General features: G+C 41.9%; 1 long non-coding RNA gene across 3 annotated transcripts in view; it reads right to left on the reverse strand.

The window, feature by feature from the left end:
- Positions 1-262: 262 nt before the first annotated feature.
- The window catches only part of LOC110074684 (uncharacterized), a 105,090-nt gene continuing 79,895 nt past the window's right edge, over positions 263-25,457 (reverse strand). For all 3 annotated transcript variants that reach the window (XR_013540411.1, XR_013540410.1, XR_013540409.1), the window contains 2 exons: positions 10,983-11,055; positions 263-9,450 (listed from right to left, as the gene is read on the reverse strand). This is a non-coding gene — a long non-coding RNA (uncharacterized LOC110074684). The remainder of the gene's footprint in view (positions 9,451-10,982; positions 11,056-25,457) is intronic.

Consider the following 25,457-nt stretch of genomic DNA (forward strand, 5'->3'; position numbering starts at 1 on the left):
AATTGTTATTTGATGTAATAATTTTTTTGTTATATTTACATGTTGTTTTATGTATTTGGAAGCCGCCTAGAGTGGTCGTAAGGCCAAATAGGCGGAATATTAAATAAATAAATAAATAAATAAATAAATAAATAAATAAATACATAAATAAATAAATAAATAAATAAATAAATAAATAAATAAATAAATAAATAAATAAATAAATAAATAAATAGACAAAATCAATCAATATTCAAGCAACTCCTGCTCTGATGCTGATGAAAAATAAACTCTCTCTCTCTCTCTCTCTCTCTCTCTCTCTCTCTCTCTCTCTCTCACACACACACACACACACACACACACACACACACACACACACACACACACACACACACACACACACACACACACACACACACACAAAGTTTTGTAAGAAAAAAAACTTTGTATGCATTTTCTCATGATGTCTGTTTCTCCTGCTTCCATTTAGATAAGTCAATAAATACCAAGGAATTTAAGTGCTTCCTTTTTAAATCAAGTTGAATTGGAAATCCTATCCCATATGAAAAACTGCCACTTGAAACTATCAATAAAAGACTGCCTTGAGAATGGTGCTCATTACAGAACACTATAGAAAGATAGAAAGGTGGGTTCTAATCCCACTGGCCACATGATCAAGAAGAGTTCCCCAAAACAGCTGTTTTTAACCTATGGTCCTTTCAGAGACCCTTACGAATGGTTGTTGTGGGTTTTTCGGGCTCTTTGGCCGTGTTCTGAAGGTGGTTCTTCCTGACGTTTCACCAGTCTCTGTGGCCAGCATCTTCAGAGGACAGCACCCTTACTAATCTTGAGGCTTCTGGGAGTTGAAGTCCAAATAGTCTGATGAACCATGTAACTTCAGTGATTTTGGTTTTTGGCTTTAGCACATTAACGTTAAATTTGTTAAGAGGTACAGGAAGCTTTTAAAGGTTTACAAGGGCCCTGTGTATGTGCTTTTCTAATGTGTGGGACCACAGTACCATCAAACTCACCTAGATGTGGATCGTGGTATCGCTAAACCAACACATCTGGATGGTACCATGTGGAAGACTGCTATTATGTACCTTTTTTCCAGAATGTTTATATTTTTCAAGGAACTGCTTTAGCAGCAACAGAAACCAAAACCTCAGCCATGCCCAATGATTTTGTCCCTTCCCCACCCACATGCAGACATTTTACTTCTTGGGACTGCAGCTATAGTAGAAAAGGAGTCACTGTGAAAAGGATAGCTGGAGGACACATAGTTGTGTCACACATATGACACATACACCTTACAGAGCAAATGAAAGGTGCTAAACTATACTGTGCATCTCGAAGCAAGATACGCTGCTATCACTCCTTCTTTTGTGCCAACAAAGACAACTGAAGATGATGCTGTTTTCCATTTACCACCACAGGGCATTTCAATCAAAGAGAGAAAAGGAGAGGGACTTCAAAATATCTTCTAATTAAGAAGTGAATCTGCCTTGGGAGAGCAATTAAGCTGAATCTGTCCTTTGCTTACTGAGGTTCATCCTACAGAACTCCAGAAATTGTTCCAAGTTATAGCAGTTTTGCCATGCACAACTCCTTCCCTTACTCCTCTAGAAGGGTCTCTCTCTCCACCATTCCTGTCGATTTTATTGCTTTGCATCATATTGCTTTCCTTTAGTCCACTGCTGTGGCACCTTCTAATGCTAGTGAAATAGTGACATCCAAGCCATAAGAACGTACAAAAGCAAGTACTATAACAGGATTGTTGCAGGTATTCTATTGTGAGTGTTTACAACAGCAAAATGATGTATAGGTTAAATTAAGTCCCTCTAAAGCACATTCCAAGGTCCCTTGAGCAAGGAGCATGCAGACACCCTTAAGGCTAGAATAGCTATGTAATCTTTTTGAATGTGATTTGGTTTGGGGCTTTAAAGATGAAACTATTATTCAGTAGTTTGTACACCCATGGTCACAAAGGGCCAGACACTCCCATTCAGGGACAAAGCTTTGCCATTGCTTAGATTTCAGTGTACTGAAATGAACACATCTGGGATTCTGAGCATGCCCAGTTGATACAAAAGGTTTCAAATGGAGGAAAAAGATGAGTTTACAGTACAGATAGTCAACTGTAACCAGTACATGGGAAGCAACTGGCTCTTACTCCCAGGCAGGGACAACCCAACACATTCTGAACTTCAAATATGATCTGTAGAAAGTCAGGTCTCCAGATGTTGCTGAGCTGCAATGGCCCACATTTCTGGCCATGCAGGAAAGAGCTAACAGAATTTGCAGTCCAGCAACAGCAGGGAGGCTGCACTTTGCCCACCAGCCCTTGCTATTTTAAACAACATAGCCCTGCAACACCATTGTCTGGAAAAAACATAAGAAGGGGACATGGGCAGGAGTTGGTTAGCAAAATCAAGCTGGACCCAGTAGCAGTCAACAAAAAATGCAATATTTGCCAGTTTCTGTACAGTTCCAGTGAGGTGTACCAAAGATGCACAGCAAACCTGATACTTGTAGATATGTAGATTCTACTCTATTTCCATCTAGAGCACAAAATTTCACATGTGCCACAATGGTTTTGTTGTCTTTATTTTATTTTATTTTATTTTATTTTGCTTTTGTTTTCTTTTGTTTCTTGTCCGATATGCTTGCACAGACTAATACAGCCACTATTTCAAAAACCACAACTATGGAAGGCACTGAATTCAGCAGAATGGAGTGGCGATCCATCAGTGTCATGAAGAGATTTGCACAGGTAGAAACGCACACCCTCTTCCTTACCAAAGGCAAATAGCAAGACTGCTTGCCCGAGGGACTTACAATGAGAAATCCTTTGCTCCAGTTACTAACAGCAAAAGATTATGCAACATTCTCTTTTTTTAAAAAAAAAGCAACAACCTACTTAGCGACCTGTACAACAAGCAAAGGAAAACGCCGAAGGATGTTACAGATCTTGTACCACATATACAGAACCAGCTCTCTGCAATGGACACTGCATAAATATTCACCACCATGAGAAAAAACATATGTGATGCACAATTTACTTGCCCAAGGAAAAAGAAAGAAAACAAACCACCTAATCTACAACAGAGTCACTTAGCCCACAACAAGAACACCCTGGACCTGCTCAACGACATCATAAATCTATGTATCCACACACTGAACCAAGCAAAAGTGTCAGTCCACTCATGGGGCTTTTCTATTTGTCCCACCAGACCCACACGGATGATACAGCTCTGTGATGACCTGGAGGGCTTTTCCCACAGACAGCAATTCAAAGAATATTTCTACAATTTTGACAATAAAAGGGACCGTAACACAAAAGCTGTAACTCACTCTCAACAACATGAGAAGGAAGTCTCCCAGCAATACGAAAAGGAATTACTGTATATATTGACCCACAGCCTCCTTCCTCCCAGCACCCCAGAAAGAAGAATTCTATGTGGACTCTTCCAAATAGGATTTGACTTCTGTACTGAGTGTTTTCACTACCACACCCAGGCTGAAGATCATCAGCAAGGGAACACAATTTACCATACAATCTCAGCCAAACAGTGCACAATGCTGCACATTTCTCAGACTACAATTGTTAAGGAAGAAATTAACTGGGCAAGATGAATATCTGGAAGCAAGCACCTGCAAGACAAACCCAGAAAATGACCAAACACCACGACTTGTCGCTTTCAACCACAACTGAGATCACTCACAGGCATCATAAATAATTGCCAACCCATCCTTGACAAGAATACTTCACTCTCACAAGCCTTTGGTGACTTGTGTTCTGAGAACCCCCCAGTCTGAAGCAACGCGTGGTGCTTTGACCAGATAGGCAGGATATAAATAAATAAACAAACAAACAAACTATTGACACACAATGACTTACACAACACTGATGCAGTAGTGGTGCTGGAGGAGACTCTTGAGAGTCCCCTGGACTGCAAAGAGAACAAACCTATCAATTCTAAAGGAAATCAACCCCGAGTGCTCACTGGAAGGACAGATCCTGAAGCTGAGGCTCCAATACTTTGGCCATCTCATGAGAAGAGAGGACTCCCTGGAAAAGACCTTGATGTTGGGAAAATGTGAAGGCAAGAGGAGAAGGGGACGACCGAGGACAAGATGGTTGGACAGTGTCATCGAGGCAACCAACATGAATCTGACACAACTCCGGGAGGCAGTGGAAGATAGAAGGGCCTGGCGTGCTCTGGTCCATGGGGTCACGAAGAGTCGGGCACGACTAAACGACTAAACGAAACGAACGATGCAGTAGTGGGCACTGTACCCTGCTACAAATCCAGATGCCAGCTCTGCCCTTACGTTTACTCTGCCAGCACAATTACAGGACCCAACATTGTCACAAACGACATCAAGGGCATTTACTTGTTCTTCTGCTAATACGATGTATACCATCTTTTTACAACAGTGCCCCTCTGCTCGTAGAAGAAATGGGACAATCTCTGTGCAAAAGAATTAATGGGCATAAATCAAGACATCACGATTGGCAATACACAGGAACCTGTTTCAAATAATTTCAGTCTACCCAGAAACTCTTCATGTTTTTTTTTTCACATAAAACCCCACTCCTTGTTACTCCAAGTTTTCTTCATTTTGTTGGTATAATTTAAGGCAGGAGGGGGTATCATTGTGCTGTTGATATTCTTAAAACAATGTGATTTTGGAAATCCTTGATCTACTGTAAATCATCTACCTTCTTGCCCACACGTGCTATAAACAAATTGGATACTACAGACCTGAGGCATCACGTTTAAAATGATGCAGACATTTCACAATCAACTGATCACTCGCAGTCAGTCACTTCAGACAATCTGGTTATTAGAAGATGAGAAATGAAATGTGCGGGAAGGAAAGAGAGGTATGTGTGTCTCTGTGTTTGTTACACAGTTGACAGTTGATCCGAGACTCTCAAATGATGTAGGAAATTGAAATAAAATACATGTCTAACGGTGCATTTGGCAGCAAACCTGGCATAGCTCGGCCGGCCAGCAGGCCGTTCTGACAAGTTATGCAAAGAGCATGGGGCCTCTTCCAGTCTCTGCCAGCCCCCAGAGGTAGTTTCACCAATCTTCCTTTGAGTCATTATAAAGAAGGTAAAATATAGATAGATGGATAGATGATAATAAATATTCCATGCATTTAATATTGACAAACCCGGTAAGGATGGTTCTTGTACTGTACATTTGGATTTTGTGCTGGTACTCTCTTAACACCACCATGTGTAAAATAGCTATTGTTATGGGAAGGGCTGTATGGGAAGAGCTCATGAGAACCAGGAACCAGAAGGTTTGGATGACAGCATAGCAGGCTACCTGCCTTTTCTGTAATTTAAGTGTATCGCCCAAATGCCCTCCACCTTACATGACTCGAGAGGCATTGCAGTATGTAAAGGAGGCACTCAAAGGGGAATGCAAATGTCTTCCTCACCACCAGCCAGAACTTGGAAACCTTAGTTTTTTTTTGGGGGGGGGGTTACTACAACTCCCAGAACCCCCAGACATCCTGGACCCTGGAGAGTTCTGGAAGCTGCAGCCCAAACTCTGTTTCCAGCCCAGGGGGTGAGCGGAGGATCCGTGCAGCACCTGTGGTGCCTCACAGGTTACTTCATAGGAAGAGGCACAACTTAAGTCATGCCCTTCTCTAGTTGCCACTTATTGGGGACTCTGCAGCCTGACAAAATCTGCATAAGGGACTTCCCTCGGTAACTGGAAGGCGAGGGACACATTTCATGGGAAGCTGAAAGCCTACCCATCCCTGACTAGCAGCAACTCTTCTCTGCTTATTTTTTCTGTCTTTCCCTCCCTCAGGTTAGGAGGATACTTCTTTTATTATTTTAAGTACAGAAGAAAGCTAACAAGGGCAATGGCGTGGATTAAAGCGCATGGCCCCAGCGGCACCCTTTTGCCAGCGCCATTCATCCTTGAAACGGAAAGCCCTAATGTTCTGCACAGACTATTATGCCGAAAGCCAAGGCATTTCAAGGAAGTTGTCAAGGCACCTTTGTCAGAATTGCTACAGCTGGCCTCCTCTTTAAAGGAGCAGGGGTCATTACACATAAAGACCAAGGGATGTCATAAGGGGAAATGGATGCAAATCAGACCATATGACCTCTTCTGTCACATACTCCTGATGGGCAATTAGGGTTCATTGAAATTCAGCACGCAAGCTTGTCAGAGGAGCCAGGCTATGGCCTAACAAGCAGGCTAAGGCCAGTGGGGGCTCCTGATCTACACCACACTCATCTCTTTAGCCAGTCCCAAAGCACAGCTTGGTGCTCTTCAATCATCTTGTCAGCATTTTTAAAAGCTTCCATAGAGTTTTCCCCATTTCCTTCAGCTCAGTTTCTTTCTTAGAGGAGTTCAGGACATTCTTGAGAACAGACTTGCATGAGCCATCTCCTAGAGGCCGGAACCAAGGAGACCAAATTAATCTTTTTGCCTTTGGTTTGCTTCTGTATAACGTAGACCTGCGTGGGCAATGTGGGAGGTGTCTGCCCTGTGCATCAGAGCAGACCAGAAGGTTGGGGTGGGGTGAGTGGCAATTGTCCATAGGTATCCCATCCACATCAGCAGGCCCACCACATTTTTGAGCTCAGTCTTAGAGTGTTTGGACTTGATGGTGGGGCTAAGGGGTAGATTTGGGTTAGTAGTGGTGTACCATCTCCCAGCACTCTTCCTGCTGGGACTGGCTGAGTTCATTTTGGTGGCGGTGTTGAGGTCACCCAGACTATTGATATTGATATATTGAATCTGAACCATTGGGTCCAGCCTTGGGATCATGGAATTCATGACTTCCATGAACCTATCACACATGTCATTGGCCCCACACATAAAGTGGGTCAGACTCCAGACCTTGTCTGCAGAGGCAGAGGGTGACCTGAAGTTCCCTCCCACTATCATGGACATATCGCTTCCTGTTGAGATGTAACCTCTCGATGGCGACCCTCCCTCCTTCCATGGGGAGAATGGACCTATTAAAATGATCCTCCCTCTGGGGCTTCTTGTCACAGATGGGTTTGGGGAAGCCTTGGTGGGTATCTGGTGAGCCTGGCTGGTGATCTTGTCAAAGCCCAGGTCAATAGATGCTATGCAGAGATGACCTGGGTGGCTGATGTGATCACGCCTTCTCCACTTCAGAGCTTATCCTGCCGGGGAGCTTCGAGCTATGATATTGAATGAATCAATACTTTATTATGGTTAAAGACCAGTAAAACCAAATCAATATAAAATACATACACATGATATTAGCTAGGAGACAACTGGAGAGTAGGTGGAGGAAGGATCGGTCGGATCAAAACCTGGCTGCAGTTAAGGCTCTGACCAGGAGGTATGTCAATGCCTTAAGACTGGTGAAAAAGGCATTCAATATTAAGATCATTCTGTGAACTGACAAGCCTCATCCTAGTGATTTCACCAGTGACCAATTTGCAACCATTCTTAAACCTAAAATTGAGGCCAACCTTACTGATCTTGACTCCACTAGCAGTTTGGTTGATCAGGTGGAGATTGTCACTGCACCTTTTCCCTCTGTCCAATTGGTTCAGTTTGACCCTGTAATATTGGAGGAATTATCCAGGGCATTGACTAGCTGTAGGCCTACGGCCTCTGTGTGGTTAATAAAAACTGCTAACAGGGCTATAATCAACTGGGCCATGAATATTGTGAATGCTTCACTGAGGGAGGGATGCCTTCCCTCACATGTGAAAGAAACCATTATATGGCCCATTATTTAAAAAAAACCCATTTGTTGGTGGATAATCTCAACAACTTCAGATCAATCACCAACATATCCTTAATGGACAAGGTGATCAAGTAAGTGGTGGCAGAGCAGCTCCAGACATACCTGGAGAAGCATGACCAATTCAAAGGAGGCCGACAGGGCAGGATTTGGTGCTTCTGGATCTCTCAGTGGTCTTGAATACTGTTGACCACAGTATCCTCCTGGAAAGGGTCTTAGAGGTGGACTCCAATCCTTCCTTGACGGCCGTGTCCAGTGATTTGGGCATGAGTATTTGCCCCCCAAGAACCCATGATTGAGGGGTGCCCTGGGGTTTGTCAACATCCTCAATGCTTTTTAACAATATAAATGTTGGGGGAGGTCATAAGGAGATTTGGAGTAAGATGTCATCAACACTCTTATAATACACAATTCAATCTCATTTTCAACAACTGCAGTGGATGTTGTCCAAATGCTTGAGCACTTCCTGGCTTCAGTCTTGGAATGGACTGGGGTCGACAATGTCAAACTGAACCCAGACAAGATGGAGATTCTGCTTTTGGGATGTCCCTAAGACACGTTGGGTGGATTACCCCTAGGTTGGTTGACGTTGTCCTCCTGATTGGGAATCAAGTCCATAACCTGGGCATGCTTCTCATCCTGGCTCTATCTTGGGATGCCCAAATTGCAGCCATGTCCTGTGCGGGCTTTAATCAGTTGAGACTTATCAGCCAGTTCACTCCCTACCTAGATGAGGGAACCTTCTGTATGCTGGTGCATGCATTGGTCATCTCCTAGACTGACAACTGCAATGGGGCTAAGCCGGAGACCACAGAAGGTCCAGAAAGTAGTGGCCAGACTGGGGCCAAGTGTGAGCAGGTTTGATCACATCTTTCCACTTCTGCCTCGCCTGCACTGGTTAACTGTTTTGTCCCATGTCAGGTTCAAGGTTTTGAAGCCCTGCAGACTTTGGGACTATGTTACTTGTCAGAGTGCCTTTTCCCAAGGTCATTCACCCACTTCATGAGATCCTCCCAGGCAATGTTCCTCTGGGCGGCTACCCCAAAGGAGGCCAGGAAATCATCCATGAGAAGCTGGGCCGTCTCCACTGTGGCACCAACACTCTGGAATCAGCTCCCAGTTGAGTCTGACTGTTGTTTTTATTTATCTTTCTATTGTCCATGTTTGTGTCTTTATTTTATCATGCCATAAACTACCCAGAGAAGCACTTTGCACTAATTGGATGTGATACTAACTAACTAACTAACTAACTAACTAACTAACTAACTAACTAACTAACTAACTAACTAACTAAATAAATAAATAAATAAATAAATAAATAAATAAATAAATAAATAAATAAATAAATAAATAAATAAATAAATAGGTGGGAATTACTGCCTCTGTGGAAATTATTAGAGTGGAATGTGCAGGTATGTCAAAATGGGGTCTTGCAGGTCTTTGTCCTCTTTCAAAAGCAGATAATACCTTTTTGGCAGCTCTTGAGGCAGTCTGTGAAAAACAGCAGAAACATCCACTTCTTTATCTGGACCTCCCTCAGAGTATGCAGAAGGAATGTATCAGGTCTATGCTCCATCTTGACACACTGCTCTACAGCAGCAACAATAACAGCAGGCAGCAACACTTCAGCATACTGAAATGAATACTGGCCTTGGTGTCCTGGCAACAAGAACACCTTCCATCTTCCCGCGTGTTCTCCCCCTTCAAAAAACAAAAGTCAGTTCTGAGTGAGGGCAAATGTCTGACTTTATGTCATTCAAATGCATGATTTTAGGACATCATCCTATTCATTACATTACTGCCCCCCTCCATATACATTGACTGAGAATTCCCACCCTGTTCTGCATTACCAAAGGGAAGAAATTATGGGAATTATAGTATAAAGCACTCAGAGAACAAAATATATTCCACACTTACATCATATGAATCATGACTGGCTAGCATCACATCACATCACATCACATCACATCACATCACATCACATCACATCACATCACATCACATAGACAGATAGATAGATAGATAGATAGATAGATAGATAGATAGATAGATAGATAGATAGATAGATAGATAGATAGATAGATAGATAGATAGATAGATAGATAGATAGATAGATAGATAGATAGATAGATAGATAGATAGATGGATGGATGGATGGATGGATGGATGGATGGATGGATGGATGGATGTGGGGGATTGGTGCTGAAGCAACAATATTATAGAGGGAAAGGCTGCTAACAGGCACAAGCAACAAAGATCTTTATGAGTTTCACGTAACACTTCCTCCCTTGAAAGGCACTTATCACACACAGAAGTACGATTTTTCAAGTCCTGCTTATGTGTATGAATGGAAGCTATTCAAATTCTGGTCTGGAATGGACAACGTTTCAGATGGGAGAGGGAAGACACTTAATGGACTGAATATGGGGTGTGTGCCTCACCCTTGGAGAATGGGGGGAAGTGCCCCTAATCATGAGTTGTCTATAAAACATAGCCTGTAGCTGCAGTTTTGAAATCCCCAGAAAGCTAGTGGAGATGCAGCGCAAGGGTAAATGGACCCTTGACTTCACACAGTATCATTTTCTATTGTAGTCTATGTTGTTTTCAGTCACAAAGAACAACACACTGGGTTATAGCCCCATTTTTCTTCACAGCAGCCCTGTAAAGTAGGTTAGGTTGCTAGACAGTGATTGGTCCATCTTCACTCAGTGGCTGAAACCCTGTTGGTTAGGATAGTAAGTTGGAACTAGAGTAGGCCTGCTGGATCACTGAGTTTTTGGTAAGTCAACTCCTCCGTAGGTTCCATTGATTCAATGGGGCCACTCAAGTTGTGACCTACTACGTGAAGCAACAGGATGCCTGCCAGTGAAGTTTATAGTTAAGTGTAGACCTGAATTAACTTCTTTCTAATCCAAGTCCAACACTATACACCACAACAGGCTGTTTCTTGTCAGCATTGTAAAACATTATGAAGCCATTACAGGCAATAAAAGTAGGACTGTTTAAAACGCTAGTTGATTTTATTTTAATTACAGAAATATCCTCAGTAATGAAATCCCTTCTACTGCAATAATGGCAAAACAAAAAAGCTTCTTTCTGCATGCAGTACCCTACTTGTACATATTGCATAACCATTATATAATAGATAGAAGTATGGGACCTGAGGTAGAAATAGGCTTTTTTTGCTGTTACTGATGCTTTTTGTTATAATGGATGCAAATATTGAAGTGTACCTTTTGTGACTTCATTCTTGTGTCCTTTCTTCTTTCCTTTTCTTTGTTCCTGAGCAGCAGAAATTGCACTGATCTGAAAAAGATTGATATCAACAGCCTTCTTTACACTTAATAGGACCTTTTCAGAGTCATATGTAGCATAGTTTTCTTTTATTATTCTCCTGAAGCATTTTGAGGATCTTTGGGGCATTTCCCTTTCCCTTTTGTTCTCCATTTCATAAGAGACAGAGAGCGAAATTATCAGTGTGATAACACTTCACAACGGACAGGACTATATGTCTCTGCCCAGGAAGCCAACAAACAGAAAGCCAATGCAGACAAAATGTCCTAGGCACTGGAATGACGCCTGAAATATTGAGTGTAGGAGAAAAAGGTGGGTATTCCCCTTATCTGACTTGAATAGACTGCAGCAGCTTGGAGAGACTTAATAAGATGCAGAACCAGTTCCGTTTTTTACCATCCAACCTTGCTGGCAAAAGTAGACAGGTGTCACTCACAGTTTACATGATCAGCAAAGCGCAACATTTCTACGGCTACCGCTTCACCGCTTGGGCACACAAGATATAAATGCATTTTGAAAGAAGAGCTCAGAATAAAGGGAAGGGAAGGAGACAAAAAGAAAACAGCCAGGAGTGAATTAGAAAGGTAAAAGAGAAGGGGGTGGGGTGGGGAATCCTAATTTCAGAAGCTCATTGCAGTGTAATTATCAAACGGCAACAGTAGGCTGAGATGCCTGCTAATTAAGCCGGCATTTCTTTATGACTAGCTACTTTGAGTTGCCATTTGACAGACCAAAGGGAGGGGGGAGGCACACATAAAGTTGTTTTTAATTACATTTGGTATGCTAATTTCTGATATAAAATAAATATTTACCGGGAGCAATATTTCTTCATTTCACGCTGACTGCACCGTGGTGTTTATCAAGGGTTACAAACAGGCTGCTATCACCCAGCCCTCTCCACAGTGCCCTCACAGCTTTCTAAGGTGGGCAAGAAAAATTGGAGTATTCTCGTGACACATGTCACAGCGACACAGTGAAGTGGGACTAGGAGGCAGAAGGAAGAAGTAAGCTTTCTCAGAGCCAAGAAACTTATTTTTAAAATACCATTATTACAGTTCCAAGCCCCCCTCCAAAGTAGATATTTGTTATTGTTGCATTAAAAAAAATTCACCCTTTAATTTTTTTTTTTTTACAATGCCTCATATAGGTATTGTAAAACTGATGGAGGAGTGGACTCGCCAGATCTCCACTGCTTCAGTGGGCCTATTCTGGCTTTTGGCCAGTATGTTAAAATCATAATGTAACTTATTAACCAAAGCCCTGTCAGAGGGGGTTTGGCCGTGCAATGAGAATTATATCATAGGCAACAGCAGATTACTATTGATTAAAGACTTCCTTTTGCTATTGTGAGATTGTAGTAATTTACTATGGCTGAAATTCACATGCACCCCAAAATCACAAGATGACACTTTTCCTCATCTGTGACTGCAGCAGCCAATGATGTCATCCCCCTAGTTCTGGCTGAGCTATGCAACAGGATTCCAGTCATTATCAAAGAAACAAATTACAAGTTATTTATAACAAGCTGCTTCCAAACTCTGTGCTTTCGTCTGGCAAATATTTTCCCCTTCTGACATTTTCAGCCTCGGCTCTGTCCGCATTTCTTCTCCCGAGAACCAAATTACCAGAACGAGGGAAAACTTGGGGCTCATCAAAGACAACTCCATGGCTCAGTGTTGTCACAGGTTTTGTTTCTGGGAAGAGGAAGCATGATTCAAACCCAGGCTAAGAGAATGTTGAGAGAAGTCAACCTAGGAGCACCATGCCACCAAATGCCCCATTAGGTATTTGTAAGTACTGACACATAGGCCAAAATCTTGTTGGCATAACTATGGCTATGGAAGGATTCATCAGCAAAGGGTGATTTTTGGAAAGTAACACTTCCTACTTCTGTCCCACAGCTTCCACACAATGAAAGAGATTACATGGGAACCACTGGACTAAAGTAGGAAGTGTTTAATTTCCTAAAATTGCCCTTACTGATTGTATCTTCAGTCTTCTACAGTGGGGTCTTGACTTGAGAACTTAATCCGTATTGGAAGGCGGTTCTCAAGTCAAAAAGTTCTCAGGTCAAATCTGCATTTCCCATAGGAATGCTTTGAGAACCATTTGATCCGTATCTGCTCTTTTCCGGCCATAGAAACTAATGGGAAGCTGCTATTCTGCCTTCGACCACTAGAGGGGGATATTTTGTTTCTTTTTTTCTTAGGTCAAGAAAGGTTCAGGGAAGGCAGGGAAAATACAGTCCAGGCAGTACCAGGCAGTCTGAAGACTGTCTCCCAATCCACTCTCTAAATGCTGGGAGGAGTGAGGAAGCAGACAGGCACCCCTTTCACTGGCCAACAGTTAACTGAAAGTTCAAATTTTGCACTTTCCTTGCCTCTCACGTGGTTTTTTTTTCAGTTCTTAACTCAAATCTAAGTATGTAAGTCAAGTCAATATTTTCCTATGAGAGCGGTTCTTAAGTCAAAATGTTCTTAACTCGAGCCGTTCTTAAGTCAAGACCCCACTGTATAGGTGAAGTTATGCCAACAGGACTTAATAGTAAATTACTGCCACCTTAGGCTTGAGGCAAAGCACCAAATCAACACACGTCAGATTACAGTAACACCCAAGGTGGTTGTTGGTAGGTGCATGCACTTGGGCTGATTACATTATTTGCACTAAGGAAGGAGTGGAGCGTCTGATGTAATTGATGTGCATTCTTTGGTGACACGGCTCTTGACATCAGCAGCAGCAGCAGAAGCAGAGCACAAGTCTGGAGGAGTGGGAAAAATACCTCCCAATAGGCAGGTGGTGAGCCTTACATAAGCTCCAGCACCAGTTCAGGGCCTGTAAAAAGCCCCTCATAATGTCAAAGTTATGTGTGCATTGTGCCAGTCTTTGAAGGGAAAGATTCTGGATCCTTTGCTTGGGTTCTCAAGCCTCTTTCCACCATTTGGGAGACAGGGGGCAAAGGGGCACTTGTGGGAGTCAGTTCCCTCAATCACACACCCCTTGTCTTCAGACCATTTATTTCTTTTTTTTTTGTTTAATGCTTGCTGCCAAGAGAAATGAAGAAATTGCTAATCAACACTTCACAGTTTCTTAAGGTAACTTTTCTGTAGCCATGCCTCCTGCAAATTTGGATAGCTATGGCAAAAGTTGTTTAAACAAGCTGCAAACAAGAGCTGATTACCAATTTCCTCTTCTCTCTCTGCTGACTCCTAGTTGTGTGAGCAACTAAAGCAAATTCACCATGAGAATCCCAATTTTGCAGGTGCAAATTTCACTGGATCAATGTGGATTTTTCCCACTGTGTAGTTGCACCCTTACTCAGCAAATGCAGCATTGCACTTTCAATTTTTAAAAACACAGCATACTATTTCTGCTTATAAAGACACTTGCAAATTTTGATATATTTTCATTTTTTTAAAAAAAGACCTAATAACATACCAAGTAAAATTCTCACCCTTCCCTAGAGAAAAGAATTGAATTAGATCTGAAATGTGGATTTTCCGAGTACAGTATAGAAAGTCTCAATTTTGTTCAGTTTATTTCTTGGAAATAGAGAACATTTTCAGAAACTGACTGGGCTGTCTCTGCTGAAGAATGTTTACTCTGAAGGAAGTCTTACTGAGTCCTTTTAGACATCTTTCTGAATAGGCATCTTTTAGATTTGGTATTTAGTAAAAAAATCTTGTATTATGCTTCTTTCTCTCCCTCCCTCCCTCCCACACACCCTTCATGATTTATTTTCCTGCTCACCTGCTAACATATCTTTCTCACTGTGTCTGCACCATTTCTATCTTTCAGGTGTAAAGACTGGGGCAGCACATCCCATTTAGGAGGGTGTTGCCATGATGTCACGTCAATGTTACATATTGACTTTGCCAGCTCAGAACATCTACTGGCCTCTGCGTTTGCTAACACACCTCATTAGCCTTTGAGCCAGCTTATAGCTCGATTTCACTGTAACATAGAGCCCATTTCAGTGGCGATTGCCTGGAAAGGAGGAGAGGCAGCATAACCCTTTATAGCTCCAGCAGCTGCTCACCGAAACCCCAATTTTGCAGCTCAAAGGTAAAATAGAAAAATTAGCAGCTGCCCAGTGAGCATGAAGTAGTCGCTTCTCAAGCAGAAAGAGGGAAATTTGATACTCTCATTCACTATCGATTGAGACGGTAGGTGCTTTGAGCTACCACCTGTTTGGCATGAAGAAGAGAGAGAGAAGCTGCCTCAGCAAGAAATGTCTTTTATTTTTATTCATTTTTAAAAGGGTATAAGCCTGTCATGCTGCTTAAACTATCCATATCTGAGTTAGGGAAGAGGAAAAATGGTGTTGGCTCTCATTTTACTGTGAATTTACTTAATTCAGCTTTTCACCAACATGCAACTGTGATGTGGTTATACTTCAATAATCCACTTTCCAAAATTTTGTGGGCCAGTTCTCTTATTTTAAAATGCACATGGCAGTGTATATATTGGGAGTTAATGTGCAAATACATATATTCGTGAAAATAAATGAACAAAAATGTATAATCTCAGCAAAACGGGCTGTGAATACTTTATTAGGAAAAGCTACAGAAAGAGATGTGAATATTAGGAGAAATGAGCATGAAAAAATGTGTAATTTTCTTTGCACTTTTTGAAAGAATGCACAAGCTAATATGGAAATAGGATGGGGGGAAAAACTTGAGATTAGATAAAATACGGAACAGAGCAACAATGAAACTGAGAGATTTGTCCACAAAATATTTACAGCATACACAGGGTCATACCTGGATTATAAACTCAGCAAATTAAAGCAAATGCTCCAGACCTCACAGCTGGTGTGTGTGTGTGTGTGTGTGTCTGTCTGTCTGTCTGTCTGTCTGTCTGTCTGTCTGTCTCTCTCTCTCTCTCTCTCTCTCTGTGTGTGTGTGTGTGTGTGTGTGTGTGTGAAGGGTCTGGCACCCTTAAACTCAGCATTGTTGAAGTGTAGTTACTTCTATGTTTCTAAAACACAGATGGATGACTTGTGGTCCTACAGATGTTGTTGTCTCCTCTCATCCTTCTCTATTGGCTATGATGGCTAGGACTCATATGTACTGCAATCTGAGACACCTCCTTCTTAAAAGACCATCCACTGACATATTAAAATAGTGAGAAAATTATTGTTCTTTTCTACATAAGCAGAGGAATTGCCTCTTTTTGTAATCATGAACATACCCAGATATCCAACCAACTGGAGTTCGTTTGGCCTGCCACCAAAGACCTTTGGGTTCCACCCAGTGGAATGACTAAGAAAACTTGCAAATGCAGCAGGGATGACTTATTTTGATGTCAATACAAGAACACACATTGCTAGCCAAAGAAGGGCGCAAGGCCATTGCAGCCAGTGCCTAAAGTCATCGAATGGCACCAGTGAGTTAAAAAAGAAAAAAGAAAAGGAAGATCCCATTCTCAAGCTGTCAAAGCTCATTCATAATCCCTACATGCTTCTAATGACCCTTTGGTTTATGTAAAAGCAATAAATGCTAATTGCCACAACAGTGCCCCTCAGTAAGGCCATAACTAGTTTTAACATACTGCTGTTTGACTATTTAGTTTTGCCCTGGTTCACTGCTTCTGATTCCTTTGTTTTTTATAGCTTCTAATTTGTTCTGCATTACTCCCACATTAGAAATGCATTTTGAGCCTATATGTCATGGAATTTTATTGCATATTGTATATTCTTAAATATCGCATACAATATACAATAACAGTGCTGCAGAAAAATTGTAAGATTGTATATAATATAACATTGTGTACAGCATGATGGATTGACTTCATAAAGGAAGCCACAGCCTTGGGTTTACAAGAGCTGAATACATAGTGCTGTTGAGAACAAGTCATCTTGGAGATGACTCATTTGTATGGCCATTGTGAGTTAGAGGCAACTTGGCAGGATTTAACTATTATAACAATTGTATAGTATCATATACCCTATTATATTGCATATTATGAATTAAATCCAGTTAAGGAAAACTGCATGCATACGGACAATTGAATATGCAGTCTTTCCCTTCTGCTAGTTGACCTTCATGTGACCGGGCAAGCAATTGATTGTTCCACTGAAGGACCAGGAATATACCTGTGCAATTGTTCTTAGATGATCTTATAAGGCAGGCAATAGGATTCTTTATTCTTTATTAATGTTATGCCGTATTAATGTCATGGTGAGCTGTAATTTTAGTTCTGTGTATAATGTTTCATGAATTACGGTGAGTGTCACACGTTGCAGGAAATCTGGAAGCTGAGTCACGGCAACTGGACTTCTTTTTTATTAGGTTGAAATGTAGCCCAGTTGCCATGACTCAGCTTCCAGATAATCTCACCTGGATGACGGAGAACCTTCACAGATATGTTGCAGGAAAACGCAGTATATAAAAACTGACCATTTATCAAAGGTTTTTGTTCTTATCTTTTGGATTTAAAGTGTTTTATAATTCTCTAGTGTTTAAAGCATTATGAAATGTCATAAATAAATATGTTTGAATAGGTTAAAGAAATTAAGTGTTTGTTTATATGTTTATTTACATTATATAGCAACAAATACATTATACCTGTAAATGGCAACCAGAGGACAGCCATGTGGGTTGGAGACCCCGCATTTGTCCTGTAGTGGTCTCATGATAAGCCATATAAACCACCTGAGTTGCAAAACTGTTTTTTAAATTGTCTTCTGATAGAATGAGCAAGGCTTCTAAATGGCAAAATTTTTTAAAAAAATTATCTACTGACTTCGGTGCATCTAATATGCAAGCATACTTGAGAAAGGTGGGTAGCTAGGGCCCCTTGGGAATTAAATCTAGTTCCTTTTTCCCACCTCAACTTCTTGGACAACAGAGTGATGCAACTGCTGATTTTCCTTTAAGTTTGACTTGCAGTCCCAAGCAAATAAATTGGGGTGAGGTGAAATGTATGTGCAGTGTCCACTTTCACGAATGGCTCTTTAGGTGTGCTAAAAGCTTGCTTCTGCATGCATTTTGCACTCCTGGCTAGATCAAGCCAACTAATACATTTTCAGATGAAAAACTATTTGTGTATGCACTTACAGTGCATCAAAAGACAAAAGCAAGAGGTAAACTATCTGCACAATGGCAAAGAAAATAACAAAACAAAGGAAGGCATGAAGTCATTCAGTAGAAACAAATGATAGTGGCATGCAGACACCTGCATATGTCTGCTGGTGAGTGTTTTTGAGGAAAGGATATAAATGGAATGTGCTACAACAACTATATCAAAATTATAAGCTTGAATCCAGTTAGTGTTCCCAGGAACCTAGAAGCAGAAGGGAGTTCGTTAGGTCAATCACACCTCTTCCCAGAAACCTGCACGCAATTGCCTCCAATCTCTGCCACACTCGCCACAGTTTGCTCCAGTTCATTTGAGCGGTCTTCCCTTGGGAGACGACCGCAGCCGATTTTGCTGTCAGGAAAATGTGCCTGCTACATAAGTTCATCTAAAGATCTGTCACCTTTCAAGGTCCAGACTGTCAACGTACAGGCTGCAGCACTAAGTGGGGCCACATCATCACTAAACTGAACAGTTTAGTTTTGTCTAAACTGTTTGAGTGAATGAAAGAAAAAGCTAATATGCAAGCTTTCTCTTAAAGCCCTGCTCTCTGTTTTTTTAATAACCCCTGCTAAAATCTGCAAAGAAAGGCATAGCCATCTAAATAATTGTTATATTTCAGATTTTAATTACCCTTTCAGCTTACAAGCTGATTTTAAGGGTACAGGATGAGTTCAATCACAAGGGTTTCCGGTGATTATTACTGCAGGTCAGAGCTACAATAGCCATTCATAATTGATTCATGAGGATGCTATTGCCCTCTAGGTCAAGTACTGCTAATTCACAGAGGCAGACTGGGTCAGCACTGGTAGTACAGCTGCAAAACCAGCAATGATAGCTCTGAACTGGTGCTTTTGATTTCCAATTTGTCCAAAACTGCTCAGAGCAACATCTAGAAGCATCCACTGAGTGGATTTGTAAAAATCATTCAAGCCACCTTGGGTCCTTTCAAGGAGAAAGCTGGGGTAAAAATATTTTAAATAAATAAAATAGATAAATAATAAATTTACAAAAGGGACCATTTACTACAGGATATGCTGACCACTGGAATAGATTCAGATGGAGAAAACTGATGGAAGTGTTGCAGAGTTTTGAATGTCTGGTAAAATTCCTTTTGTTACACAGTAGAAGTATAGAGATACATAGACAGAACAGCTACAAGATCCCCAGAGACCACCCCTTTCTCATTTACTGATACTTGAAGTCTCAATAACAGTCTTTTTGAAAGGAAGACTCATCACCAAACAAAGCCAGTTAATTCGCAAAATCGTAGAGGTGAGAGAATCTTGTGCTGGGACACTCAGCTTGCATCAGTTAAGAATTTCCCTGTTCCAGTCATAGGCTATCTTTAATGCTTCTTTCTGGCTCAAAGGATCAGTGGAAGCGACTACCATTCCCTTGCTCCCAATGGATTTGGAAACTGCATTTGTCTCTTTGCTACTGTAAAACCCTTCTCCCTTAAGGCCCTCTGACAGTGCTCAGTTCCTTGATCAGGAATGGTGACCAGCCAGCAGATCAGAAACACCACGCTCCTTTGTGGCAGCTCGACTTGGAACAATAAAGACACAAGGATGCGCCTCTCGTGTCTAATCCCGTTACCTTTCATGTGAACAAAGAGTCCTATCAGCAGCTTCTAAACAAAAGGGAAAATATATAAAAGGACCATTTATATTTAGCCGGCGGTGTAGAATGTCCAGGCTGCATACTAATTGACTTGTAGAAGTAATGAGCTAAATAAGAACCAAGGGAAGGAGGTCAAAGTGAAGTTTTTATGCTAATTGTCGAGATAGTAAAAAATTCTGTTTGATGGTCTTTTAAAGAAAATGAAGGAGATTTCTTTTTTTCATAGCTGAGATCATACAGGGATTGAATGGATGGTGCAAACATAATAAATACCTAATCTCTGAGGACCTCATCTAGTTTTGTTTCATAGCTTGCTGTTCAAGTTGTCCTTGCATTTTTCTGAGCACCTTGCACGACAAAAAAGAATCAGACAACTGGTGCTGCTGGCTAACATTTGTGGCCCACAAGATTATGGACTTTTGGACTTATGCTAGCAGGACCTTCCCCAAAAATGTAAGAAGAGACTTGTAGGGTGGGACTAAAGGCATATCCCCTCGCCCGCTGCCACCACGCACCCCCCCCCAGCATCCTGTTTCTTACTGTGGCCATCCAGATGCTTAAGGGAAGTGCTCTCTATCACATATCCTTGAGAGCACACTGGGCACTGGAAATAATTAATTTTAGTTAATTGAAAGCTTCCTATCTCAGTCCCCTTCAGGTTCACAGGCTCCCTCAGGTTCCTTTTTGCCCTAGGGAAGCCTTTGGGAGCCCTCAGACAAGAAGCCTTTAATAGCCAAAGAAAAAATCACTGCTGGTCCACTGATAGAAGCCCTAATTCCAGCGGCAGTAATGCGGTGGTAATGTGTAGTTAGTACAGGCTCTTTTCCTTGCTCCTGCCACCACCCTGTGGCTACCGAAGGCTTCCCCGGGGCAAAAGGGAACTCTAAGGAGTCTCAGAACCTGAAATGAGGGTAACAGGTAGCTTCCAATCATTTTAATTAATTATTTCCAGTGCCCAGATCTGGTTTACTCCAGCCTAACTACACCAACAGGATTTTGCCCACTGTGTGTTATTCTAGAAATAGAACATTGCCCTCAAGATGAGCAATTTCTGGTTACCTTATGATTTTTAGTTTAAACTGCTTTGTTGGATAGGAACACATTCTGTGGAAGCAAATTTTGCAATTTGACTGTGTACTAAAGCACTGGTTCTTAACCTTTGTTACTCAGATGTTTTTGAACTGCAACTCCCAGAAGCCTTCACCATCAGCTCTGCTGGCTGAGGTTTCTGGGAGTTGCAGTTCAAAAACACCTGAGTAACAAAGGTTAAGAACCACTGAACTAAAGGATACAAAGCAATTCTTCTCTTTCACCTTTTGTGAACCTCCTGATTCCAAGGGCAGATCTCTGATTCTAGTATTATGAGAGAGAAGAAAACCCCTTCTCTCTCTCTCTCTCTCTCTCTCTCTCTCTTTCTCTTCTCTCTTCTTCCTGATGCCTAATATCATACCCCTCAACAATCTCCCCTTGCCCATGTTTTATCTAAACAGAAGACCCAAACATTTGTAACATGTCCTTGCAGGGCAGTTGCTTCATTCCATTGATCATTTTGACTACTCTTTTTCTGTATATTTTCCAACTCCACAAACGCCACTTTCAGTGCAACAGCCAGAACTGTATACAACATTCAAAGAGGTGCCACACAATTGATTCTTATGAGTGTATCACTATAAGGGTAGTTTTACTTTCCATTCCCCCAAATGTTCCTTTTTCATAGCTTCTTCACACAGAGTCAAGTCTTACTGAGTTCAAATGGAGCTTCCTTGTTTCACAGATGACAACATACCGTATTTTTCTGTGTATAAGACACCCCCATGTATAAGACACCCACACACACACTCTTCTAATCCAAAATTAAGACATCTAAGTGGGGCTTAGCAAGTGTAGGGGAAAAGGGATCAAAGTATTGTAGGATCACTTTGATCCCTGCTTTCCCCTCCACTTGTTTTTGTTCTCTCCTCAGCTTACTTCCGTGTATAAGACAGCTCTCCATTTTTAGTCTAAAGATTTTAGACAATAGTATAGTCTTATACATGGGGAAATACAGTAATTTTCAGCAAGATATATCTTTGTTGTGCATTAAAATAAAAGTCTGTATGTGAGGGAGATGGACCGTGAATACTCTCCTGAGCTCAAGATAGTATACGAGGGGGTGCTGATAAGTATTTAGCCTTTCCCAGAAAAAAAAATTGAGCTAGGAAGCTGTAACTGCCACACTATTCTACATTTCCCCCCAGGAAGTCAATGTATTTGCAACAACTGTCCTGCAGCTTCTTAAGTCCCTGCAAATAAAGTTCTTCCTACTGCTGGTGTAACCACTCATTTGCAGCATTAGTTGCCTCCAGAACACTCCCAAATCGTTGTCCCTTTAGGTGATTTTTGAGTTTGGGGAACAGATAATAGTCAGAAGGAGCCAGGTTGGGAGAATAGGGTGAATGGGGCATCACTTGAAAGCATAAGGAGGTCAGTTTTGCCATTGTTTCACCTGCAGTGTGTGATGAGGCATTGTCATGCAACAGGATGACACCTTTGGAGAGATTTCCTCGATGTTTTTCCTTGATGTTTTGCATCAACTTTGTCAATAAAGCACAGTAATATTTTGCATTGCTGGTTGAACGCTGTTGGAGGTACTCCACCAGCAGAACTCTCTTCTTATCCCAAAAAACTGTTGTCATTTGCTTCTGCACTGACCTTTGCACTCGGAGCTTCTTTGGCCTGGGGAAACCACTGTGCCTCCATTCCTTAGACTGTTCCTTTGTCTCAGGATCATAACAGTAGATCCATGTCTCATCACCAGCTACCAGTTTGCCCAGGAAATCTCACTCATTTCTTCCAAAATGTCCCAAAACAGCCACCAATGACTCCACACGTTTCCTCTTTTGTTCAGTTGTCAAAAGTTTGAGGATCCACTTTGCTGCCAGCTTTCTCATTTCCAAGTTGTTGTGAATAATGGCACCAACTCTCTCACGTGATATTCTCAGATATATAGCAATACTTCTGGCTGATATTCGGCGGTCCTCCATAATCATGTCACGGATGGCTTTCACATCTGCAGGCACAGAGACAGAAACAGACCTTCCACTGGGTTTCTCACTTTCAACACTGAAATGGCCAGTTTTTAAATTGACAACCCAACGTTTAACTGTTGCATATGAAGGGCCACTGTCACCCATAGTTTATGATGTTTCATCATGGATCTGCTTTGCACCTTTCCCTTGGAGAAACAGGCACTTGATTATGGTCCTATGCTCTTCCACATCGAACTTTTCTGGAGCTGCTGCCATGTTCACTTTGGACCTGAACATGAAAGTTAAGTTAAAATCATAGGTAGTTTATTTTTGCACCATTGAATATAGACAAATTGGCCAATATACCCGGCAATTTATAGCTTCCTAGCTCAATTTTTTCTGGGTAAGGCTCAATAGTTATCAGCACCCTCATCCACGATCCATCCTCATCATATACAGACTTTTACAGTATATTAACTACAGCTCTGTGTGGCAGACCTGGGGCTTTCCCTGGGTCATCCAATAAGGTCTGCAACTGAGTATTTGAACTACAATATTCCTCACAATGAGAACACTATTCTGGCTCTTCTTTGACAAGTATTTAAAAGGAAAAGGAAATCCATCAGACAAGGAATGATCTACTTCAGTGGCAGGTGGGGGGAAAACCCAGAGAGATACCAGTGTGGCATAATGGATAGAGTGAAGCACTAGGACTCAGGAAAACTGTGTTTGAATCCCACTTAGCCTTCGTGGGGTGTGTGTGCAGCATTGGTAAAGTCACTCCTTTAATATCCCACATATCTGGAAAACTCCATCAGGTCTGCTATACGTTGATTCTGACTTGCCGGCACAGAACAGACATACAATAGTGCTTTTAGGCCACAGCAGTTTTCCTCACTCCAGATGTTTTGGATTATAATTCCCTACAACCCCATCCATCTAACTTGCAATGGGAACTCTAATCTAATGCATTTGGAGGCTGCGAGGCTGAGAAATACTGCTCCATGCTCTTCATTCCTACAAAACTGATGGCACAGGACATAATGAGATTCAAGACTTTTCTGCAGTAAGAGGTAAAATCCTTAGGGGAAAAAGAGCCCACCTCCTCACCCTCCTTCTCAGGAATAATATCAGATAATTTTTAACCAGCTGAATGAACAACATGTGCAGTGGCAGCAGTCTGGGAAATCTGGTGTTGATCTGCAAGGAATGACAATAAGAAGGGCTGCTGCTTTAATCAACAGTCCAAGCACAGTGGGGAGGCTCTTCCAATTTGCTTTAGCCTGACAGCTTCTGTAGCCATTTCGTCCAAGCAGGGGAGAGCGAAATCTAATTCCTACCCCAGCATCTCCCCCACATGGGAGTGATGATGAGGACCTGTCTATGAAAGGAATGCCAATACCCTCATGGCATGGACAGTAGCATTCTTCACCCTGCAGGACGCTGCAGATATTTTGGAGATGACATGCTCCAAACCCTGATATTTCCATTAGTTTGTCTCTTTATCGCTCACTTCCTGGAGAAGCCTGCTGCTCGCAACTAATACAAGGGGAGTGGAGGACATTCTCGGGGTCAGGTGCCTTGTTCTTGTTAGGAAGGCTATTGTTTAAACCCAAGCAGGGCAGGAGACACCACTTTTGTCTAGGACAGGCTGCCTGTGATCAGGTTCTTTGTCGGTGCTTGACAGTTCCTCGTTTTGGGTGGGAAAGGACAAGAGAGAGGGTTTTTTTCAACATACTTTATTAACAAAACTTGGCGCTTTCTCTACTACTACTTCAATCTACAGGTTCAATGCTAACAGGAAAATCCGCCCACAACAAGGGCAATGTCTCTTCATAATTGTTTTTCTTCAACGTAAAGATTGTCCGAACCACTCCTGGTCCGTTGGCTTTCTCAAGCATCCAGTCCTCACCGCACATATCGTGACACAGCAGGGATGATGAGACCAGTCCCCCTCGGGTGGTTTCTCATTCAGCTGAACTGGTCCTGCTTGGATCACCTTCTTCCAAGGACTCCGTCCTCGAGGGTACACTAGGACCGTCCATTCCTTCAGTCCCAGTCCTTCTATGATAGGTTTTCTTCTTCCTTTTTTATGCCGGCTTCCTTACTTTCTTTACTTTTGTAACCTGATACTTCCTTTTGTGGAATCTTAAACACTCTGGTTTCTCCTTCTACCTCCAAAGGAATCTATTTTCTGGCACCTCGGGTTTCCCTAAGTGATAGTTCAGGGGTTGGGTAAGAGAAATACTTTCTCACCCCACAAAATTACAATGCAGTTTTAAATTGGCAAGTGGGAAGAATCAAAAGGACACCTCTGTGAAGGAGAACCTTTTGACACACATGGAAACTTCAGTTGCCTTGGGGCTGTACACAACAAGAGCCATGCTTACTTAGATCAAAGGCCACCTAGTCCAGCCTTTTGTTCACACAGTGGGCAGCCAGTTGCCTTTGTGAATCTCACAGTCAGAATAAGAGTGCCATCTGCTTGTATCCCCAGTAACTCATACACAGGGGTACTCAACTATGTATATCTATTGTGACTGGTAGCCAGTACTAGGAACTTCATCCTCCATGATCTTGTACAATCTTTTACTAAATCTATCTAAATTGGCAATTGTCAGTATTTCTCATGGTAGCAGATTCCACTGTTTAAGTATGTGCTGTATGAAGTATTCAGTGGTTAACCTGATTTCTAGCATTAGGAAA

The sequence above is a fragment of the Pogona vitticeps genome, chromosome 1 (genome assembly GCF_051106095.1).
Source record: "Pogona vitticeps strain Pit_001003342236 chromosome 1, PviZW2.1, whole genome shotgun sequence".
NCBI classification, from domain to species: domain Eukaryota; kingdom Metazoa; phylum Chordata; class Lepidosauria; order Squamata; family Agamidae; genus Pogona; species Pogona vitticeps.